At 37.4% G+C, this 9127-nt stretch overlaps 1 protein-coding gene across 3 annotated transcripts in view; it reads right to left on the bottom strand.

The window, feature by feature from the left end:
* The window catches only part of LOC136832741 (phenoloxidase-activating factor 3-like), a 137216-nt gene that overhangs the window by 25280 nt on the left and 102809 nt on the right, over nt 1-9127 (bottom strand). The window lies entirely within an intron of this gene.

Raw genomic sequence — 9127 nt, 5'->3', positions numbered from 1 at the left:
TAATCCTAAATATCTGAATCTGTTTTAGCTTTTTATAGTCTAAAACATTTCAACTGTTTTTAGAAGTTTCTGCCAGTTCGTGGTAGAGGACAAAATCGGGTATTTTCCATTTTTAACTGATTCTCTCTTAATCTGACTTACTGCTGCTCTAAGAGGTAAAATAGTAATTAGAGCAACTGCTTAATCTCCTAAACAGAAATATAGCATATCAGTTTCAAAAGTAAATAACTTTTGCTTTGCTGTTGATGGCTACCGTGTATTAACAGGATACTCTCGCTTTCGGAGTTAAGCTAATGGCAGCAAATATGCTAATTTTGAGTTACACATAATCCCTCGTTCCTTATAACAGCGAAAAGCGGTACAGTGAGCAAGATATTGAAAAGCGAACATAATAGAGCATTTCTGTTAGGTGGAAGGAGGAAGTGTTTAAAGTAGCTAATTAGAGCTTAAGGGCAGTTTGTTTGAAATGAACGCTAAAACACGAGTCTTTTCCTTCAGTGACAATTCATTTGAGGTGCCACTTTAGAACTAATCCAGAGAGCAAAACTATTTAGAGCTTAAGGGCAGTTTGTTTGAAATGAACGCTAAAACACGTGTCTTTTGCTTCAGTGTCACTATTCATTTGAAGTGCCACTTGAGAACTAATCCAGAGCGAAACTGACTTTTTTTTTTTATACTTAGATTTAACGAAGTGGGAATAGGCCATTTGACAAAATGGGAGTAGGTCTTTGACAGAACAGAAAAAAGTCTGCAACACTCCATTCCCAGGCATTTATATTAAGCGCAGATGTTAATGGGATTCCCCCCCGCCAGTCTCACCCTACCCTTAACATGCTGTTCATGTTGAAGCTGTCCGAAGTTCCATAATTTATCGGAGCCAATGGGCGAGTCAAATTTCCTTAAGATAAATAACAAAAGCAAATTATGCTCAGAATCTTGAAGTCATTTATATAAAATATTTGATGGAACCAATTAAATCCTTACTGACCCAATAAATGAAAACAGAAAGGAAGTCCGCTTACTCTGCACGTATGAAGCATTCGTGAAGAACCTAACCATAAGCGCCCCGCTTTATACGGCTGGAGGGTTTCCCTCAAGCCTGGGTCCCCAGCCTAAACTGTCATCGGGCCATAGAACTCAAACTGTTTGATATGCCTTATGTCGTAGAAACCCGAGTGGCACCGTAACTCTAGACCTGTTACTCTAACACTTGAGTTTGATGAGACTGAAATACACTGAAATTGTTTATAATCCATTCCGCTAGCAAAATTTTTGCTAGTACGAACGCAGAAGGTAAATCCGCCTTCAAACTCGGTTGAGAGGGGTAAAACTGCTTAATTACCATGGATTATGAAATTATACGGAGTTAAAAGTAGGTGTTTTGCCGGTGATGCCCAATTTCATATAGCTTTGGGTTACAGTTAGATATCAAGGAGATCAATTAGAGTGGGTAAAGAGGAAAATAATGGCGCCCAATGGATAGTGTATACTGAAGTCAAAGTAACCAGAAACAAAAAAATTAGATGAACGATAATTAAAATGAAATAGGAATACGCTAACTAACCTATCTTCATCTGAATATGGCAGATCTAATATCAAATGAACTGAGAAAGGTCACAGTCGCATAAGAAACGTATCCTCCAAAAAGAAAGACTGGATACGCTATAAATGCTTGTATATAGATAAGTAATCTTCAAACTGGATTACTGTAGCTAAGTAATCTGCAAACTGGATTACTGTAGCTAAGTAATCAGCAAACTGGATTACTGTAGCTAAGTAATCAGCAAACTGGATTACTGTAGCTAAGTAATGAGCAAACTGGATTACTGTAGCTAAGTAATGGAAATGAAGTACCTATATACAACAGAAAGCAGCAACAATGTTTCGTAGGGGAGGTAGTGCCGTCAGTGCACCTCACTCGGAATCCAGGTAAAAAGTCTCAGAAAAAAAGTCACAGAAAAAACAACTCGTCTTTCCTAGATAGTGACCCCCAAGGGTTTTAACCCGGTTTGTATCCACCTCTGCAGCATGTTTAGTACAAGCCTGTTGGGGATTACCGTAGAAACATGAACAAAACCCTGTAAATATTATGAAGACCCTCAAGACATGTGAATTTTTCCCTGGCCATCATAATGACTTTTTCTATGACTTTCTTCCTAGCCTAAATTGATTTTTTTCCTGTGACTTTATTACCGGCCACCCTTTACCCGATGTACTGTAGGCATTACGTTGTTCCTTGCGGCGCCCTTTCGCCCATAGCAGCAACCTCTTTCGCTCCTTGTACTGTACCTCTGTTTATGCTCTTTCTTCCATCTTACTTCCTGTCCTCTCCTAACAATTGTTTCCTAGTACAACAGCGAGGTTTCCCTCCTGTTACACCTGTAAAACTTTCTTTACTGTTTCCCTTTCAGCGACTAATGAATGAATCGTAGGTCACAGAGCTTGGCCTTTGGCCTAGATTTTATATTCCATTTCATTTCTTAAACATTCTAGGAGTAATGAGAATTATAGATTAAAATCACCAAGATTCGGCAAAGATGCTTACTGGAAAAGTGCTCTAATTACACGGCGCCAAGCTACTCCAAAATTAGTCGCAAAAAAAAAAAAAAAATAAGAATAAACGATAGGCATTAAAAAATTTATGGCATAGAAGACAACGTTAAGAAGGCATTTTGCCGTAACTGACAAACAAATAGATTCGCCGGACGAAACAAGGAACGAAGGAAACCCTCCAAAAAATAAACAAGGATAATGATTATAACGATTGGTATGGTGGTTGTGAGTCTGTACCTACCTACTTAGTCTAGTAGTGACTCTCTAGAGGGGAGGAGGGAGGGGGAATTTTATCCGAGAATGGGAAAATATCATCCAGGCCTTAATTTCCTCTCACTGTAAAACTCAACTGGGAAAAAACGGGTAGGTAAAATCGATTTGGTTACTGAGAGAAACTGAGCTCTTCAGACCATTTACGTTTAAATTCCTTTGTATCACCGTTGTCGTAATTAGTGAATTACTGTGCATTTCAGGTCCGTGTATAGTTGATTTTCGTCGATAAAATCTTACCAAAGCATCGGGTATGGATCGTATTTTGGAAAAAGCAATTTGAAACCACAGCCTAACTGGAAAAAATATGCAGCGATGTCTAATGTGGATAATTAAGGCACTTATGAGAGTAAATCAAAGAAATTTAAAGGGAAATTTAGCTAAATTTAATAAGCACCCAGAGAGAGGCTAGTTGTAGCGTAAACATGACATCAGACGTAATATCGGGGTTCCTAGTAGTATGATAATGAACGTAGAAACAAATATTTGACCTTGTACAATGAGCACTACCTTGAGTAGGTTATGCGATAATTATCGAAATTTTATTTTCTCTATTTCCATCGAAAGTTCTTCACTTAAGGTCTGCTCAAAGCGCGAGATCCAGACTCACACAAGGCTGGCTTGATCTGAAACAAACAGCAGCATACCCTTTTACGTAATTTTATATTACAATATTTTTTTAATTTCTTATTTCCTTCGACTTCAATAAAGTTCAGTATAATCAATGGATTAGTGGATTTTAAAATTTAGAGCGTAGCCCAAGCTCTTGAACTACGAGTTTACGAATATCATTCAGGACTACAGGCAGTTATGATTAAATGATTAATATATATATATATATATATATATATATATATATATATATATATATATATATATATATATATATATTATATATATATATATATATATATATATATATATATATATATATATATATATATATATATATATATATATATATATATATATATATATATATATATATATATATATATATATATATATATATATATATATATATATATATATATATATATATATATATATATATATATATATATATATTGTAAATAAAATACGATGTAAATGAAATAATAAAAATAACTGTTTTCTTTGGTACAGGGAAAGAAAATCGTTTTCTAAAATTGAAAGAGAGAAGCAATTCAAACAGCTCTCTCTCACCTATAAAAAAATAAATAAACAGATAAAACTGCAAGGGGAATGCATAGACTCACTGATAACCCATTTGTCCACCCTACAACAAACAAAACGAGTCAGTTTCAAGCCCTTTGCAATGAATCTCTGGGCCTATAACTTTGTGTTCCCTGATATTCCTTGGTTCAAGAAACAGCTTCTTTCCTCTGAGTCAAAGTAACGCCTCGGGAGTCCTTGGCGCCTTCAGTGCACCCCGAAAAATCAAAATTCCAGCATTAGATGTGTAACGTCAAATATCAAATAAAATAATGAAGGACCTTCGGAGGACTAGTAATTTACCGTGTTTTCAGTTAATTTTCCTTTGACCTTTGTGTGCTATCAAATATAACTATTTTTATATCCACGTGTTTCAAGCACTTCCCCTAGTGAAGAACCCTGGTGTATTTATTATGGGATTGATCAGTAAAGTAATAATTGTGGAGTCATTAAAATGAAATAATAAAAATAACTGAAAATTGAAGAAGAATTCAAAGATAAAACACTCACTGCACCCTTCAGTTTCAAGTAAATGAATCATTTAAAATAATGAAGGAGGAGGACTAAGCACTGTGGATTTATTATGGGATTGATCATGCATTAAGGAAGTTGAAGAATAGAGCACTTGCTTTCATTTAGCAGGACTAAGCAGGTACACGTGAACCGGAACGTTTGAGGAGACAATAAGGAGTAACAGAAACTCCAGGGTAACAATGGTTTTCACAGTGTGTGTGTGTGTCTGTAAGACTTGGTGTGTATTTCAAGTTAAAGGAAACGTGAATTGCGCCATGTAACTGTATTACACAATTAATATTCTCATTTGATGCACATTCCCATATTGTACTCTATTTAGAGACTCATCGAAAAAGTGAGAGAGAGAGAGAGAGAGAGAGAGAGAGAGAGAGAGAGAGAGAGAATGTGAAACAATATAAGAATTTCATATACTACTACTACTACTATTACTACTACTACCATCTGAGTCTTCATTCATGAAGTATATGGGCGGGGTGTCTAGTAAAGTACGTCATACTACAGTATCAGTGAGCTGGAGGGCCTTCAGTAATGACCCTTTACCAGCTTCTTCTACGAGCCTGCTAGATTTAGCTACGTTTCCCTTTAAATTTCTTTGATTTACTCTGATAAGTACCTTAATTATCCACATTAGACATCACTGCATATTTTTGCCATTTAGGCGGTGGCTTCAAATAGCTATTTCCAAAATACGATCCATATCCGATGCTTTGGTAAAATTTTATCGAAAATCAACTAGACACGGCTCTGAAATGCACAGTAGGTACTTTGTACTTTAACGACTTGATGCGTCACAACTACGTTGGAGAAAGGCTTAAATTAGTCACCATGCTGAGAAACTATTGGTTGACACTTTGGACGTGGAATAGTCGAATGATATATATATATATATATATATATATATATATATATATATATATATATATATATATATATATATATATATATATATATATATATATAAAGACACACACACATATAACACACATACATATATATGTATATATATAAAGTTCATTTGGTTGTGTGTATGTGTGTTCAGCAAGTACTTTGAGATAAGTTTTTTTTCCCCATGGCCTAATACCCATTTGATTAGAATACATTTCTTTTTTTATGCGCAATTGTCACGCAGTTTTGTGGAATATGTTTGGATGTATTTTAGCGCAAGATTAGTATATTTCTGCAGGATTTTAATATGCTTATTTTTGCAGAAAAACTACTTTCTATGTACTGGCCGATGTAAATCGTTTCATGAATTAGTTACTAGTTTGCAAACATTGTGTATAACTTGTTTGCAGTAATTATCATGCTTTGTGGACGTTATTGGTGAATATTTTTCATGCCTTCATTATTATCTTATTGATGCTTTCAGCCGAAATCATTTGACCATTATTTAAAAACTAGAGCAGTCGCACTTTATGATATATACGGATATATATATTTTCATATATATATATATATTTGATATATATATATATATATATATATATACATACATATACATACATACATACAGTATATATATACACATATATATATATATGTATGTATATATATATATATATATATATATATATATATATATATATATTTTTTTATAAATATTTATGCTGTTCGCCCTCGAACATTTAGTGATAGTAATATCAGACTGACCAAGACAGGGAAGCCTTCGTCCAGCAGGAAAGCGTAGCCAGTTCAAACTTTAACGTTCATCTGTAGCATTAGAGATTTAACCCCATAAGGAAAATTTCCGTATTCGACCTTAGGATAGGTGGTCTCAAAGCTTTTTCTACCTGTTCTCCTCGGCGAATGTTTTGACGAAGCTTAGATGCCCGAGGACATGAATGCATGCCCTGTTTTGACCCAGCGCTGGTCAGACAAGAGAGAGAGATTTGAACTATCGCGGAGATCAGACGTCTTTTTTGGTCTCTCCACCCTTTGTCTATCACCTTCTATTAGTGAATTGTGAAGTGATGAACTATTCTCCAGATCTTCCGATCGTCCGTTGTATGCGCAGCAATGCTTCGTCCAAGGTAAAGTCTGTGTTTTTGTTCAAAACTTCGTCAATTACTTATCTTCGTCTGTATTTCCAACTTCCTTTGTTTCATCCTCCAGCCACCACTTACGGTATATGCTTTTACGAAGTCTAGATTAAGCCAAGTTATTATTAGTGCAGCAGATAATTGCATATTTCATAAGAATCGTTCAGATAGTGAAACAAGCATGAAATTTTGCACAAGTGCTCTTTAAAGTTCCCTCTATCAGAAAAGGGCGCTGGCCACGCAAAAATTTAATATGGCGGCCAAATTCCAAGATGGCGGCCAGTATCGACAGATTTTGGCTAATTTTTCACTAGAATGGCATGTATTTGCTTCCAGCAATATGGTAAAAGCTCTTCCATACTATTTCTTGTGAATATTATGTTTCTGTAGCTTCCCAGTACAGTTTACCTTTAAATATGGGGGCTATATGGCTGCCAAGAAAAAGGTAGAAACAATAATTATAATGAGAAATAATGCCCGTTCAACAATTATCGTTTTAAGCATGGATCTTGGTTTCTGTGGTTTTAGATCCTAATGAGGCCATCTCTTTCGAATAACTCATCAATTTTGAAGGAAAATTAATAAATGTAAAAGAGTGTATGTCTGCACACAACCAGGGCACACTGGTGACATCACTGCTGTGTAACTCAGCATGGGGTTCAGTGCCAGCTAATCCAGCTTTACTAATCCTGTAGTCTTAGACTAGTAGTTGTAGTATAGTTTAGTTTAGTGTCCCAAATGCTTTCTAACAGCCCCAGACCAGCTATAGTTAGATAGCCGCACCTGAATAGACAGGATGTGCCAGCGCCGAGAGCCGAGCCAAGGGTATGGGGGCTGTACATGATGGTTCATGTACTTACCCGGATGGTGTACAGATCACACGGGACTTAAATGGCACTGGATGAATGATCGGGCTAGGTGTAGGGAGACCGAACCTAGTTGAATCCCATACAGGAATGTGTGCTTTGTTTAAGGTGGTAAAAGGATAACCCCTCGGCCTTAATCAAAAGTGAAATCATGGCAGAATGTGATGCCAATCAATATTGAGCAGTAGAAAACAAACTGGAGTTTGTGTTGTCTTTGTCAGAAGGACAAAGAGGTGAGCACTTGACATCACCTCCAAGTCATCATGTCCTAGACCATGATGGGTACACAATGCTGGCAAGGAACATTCCCATGTTCAGTGAAATTAATGAAATGCCACTGATAATGGATCCAGCAAGGCTGGATGAAGGTGATGGCATAGAGGCCACTCTCAGGAAAAATGCAGCAAAATACCATGTGAACTGTCGCTTGTTGTTTAACAACACTAAACTGGACCGTGCAAGAAAGCGACAATCCAATGACCAGACCAGCAACACTGAGACTAGTCGTGCAAAACTGCGCCAACCAGTCATGACAATGAAGTTTGCATTTTCTGAGAAAGTGGCACCTGCATCTGATCTCAGACAGGCTAGTACTAAGGGCCTTGACTTGAAATTGCGTGAATGTGCAGAGATACTTAGTGATGGCAAGCTCCTTGCTAAGTTGACTGGTGGGGATGTCATTGCACAGGAGTTTAAGTATCACCATGCCTGTCTTTGTGCCCTCTACAACAGAAAAAGGTCCTACCTGAGGAGCCTTGAGAAAGACCAAGGTAGCACTGAGTCAGAATCAGATGTGTATCCACTAGTTCTGTCAGAACTGATGACATACATTGTTGAAAACAACCTTTGTTCAGATGATCCAGTCACATTTCGGCTGGCAGATATTTGCCACCTCTACCAACAACGTCTGGAACAATTAGGTGTAGAGTCACCAAGTGTAAATTCCACGAGACTCAAAGACAAACTTCTGGCAGAAATTCCAGAACTTTGTTGTGCACAAGACCAGTCGCCAGTTCTCAGCAATGGCTCTTGACCAAGCTCATGAGCAGACCAATGCCTTTATAAAGGCTGATGGCGGAGCCATTGGGCTGACTGAAGATCCGTCAGCACTCAGAAGATGGATGGTGGCTGGCCCAGAGATCATCCGCTTGGTGTCTGCATACGAAACAGAGGTTCAAAGTAAGGAGTCTAATGAGCAGACAACACACCATGAACAAACACCTCATGCGCAGAAGACATTCTTGGAGAGAGTCAGCAAGCTGTCATTGGCTTTGCAACACTTGGGAAGTCCTTTTCAGGAAGAGAGCCAGGATCTGTATTCCATTGACAACAAAGACATTGCCCACCCCAGCTCAGCAGAACTTCTACAGACACACCTTGACAGAGGCCGCACTAAATTTCAGAAGTTTTTCAGACTCTTTGGCAAACAATGCAGTCTCCTTCTATGAGCCGATAAAGAAGAACAGAACTGACTTCTTCAGGCAAGAAGCTGCTCCTGTAGAACAGTCAAAGCAGAAACTTCTGAAGGAGGATTGCCAGCTTTCTCAAAGCTATTTATATCCTGTCAGAGCCGTGAATGTGATCTGCAGGAATTCTTCCAGCACGAGAATCAAACATTCCCAGCTTCCCTTAGTGAGGGTGGTAGGCTGTACACATGTCAGAAGTCTCAGC

Source organism: Macrobrachium rosenbergii, chromosome 4, assembly GCF_040412425.1.
Source record: "Macrobrachium rosenbergii isolate ZJJX-2024 chromosome 4, ASM4041242v1, whole genome shotgun sequence".
NCBI lineage: Eukaryota > Metazoa > Arthropoda > Malacostraca > Decapoda > Palaemonidae > Macrobrachium > Macrobrachium rosenbergii.
Note: the sequence above shows the minus strand (reverse complement) of the source record. Positions and strands in the feature narration are given on the sequence as shown.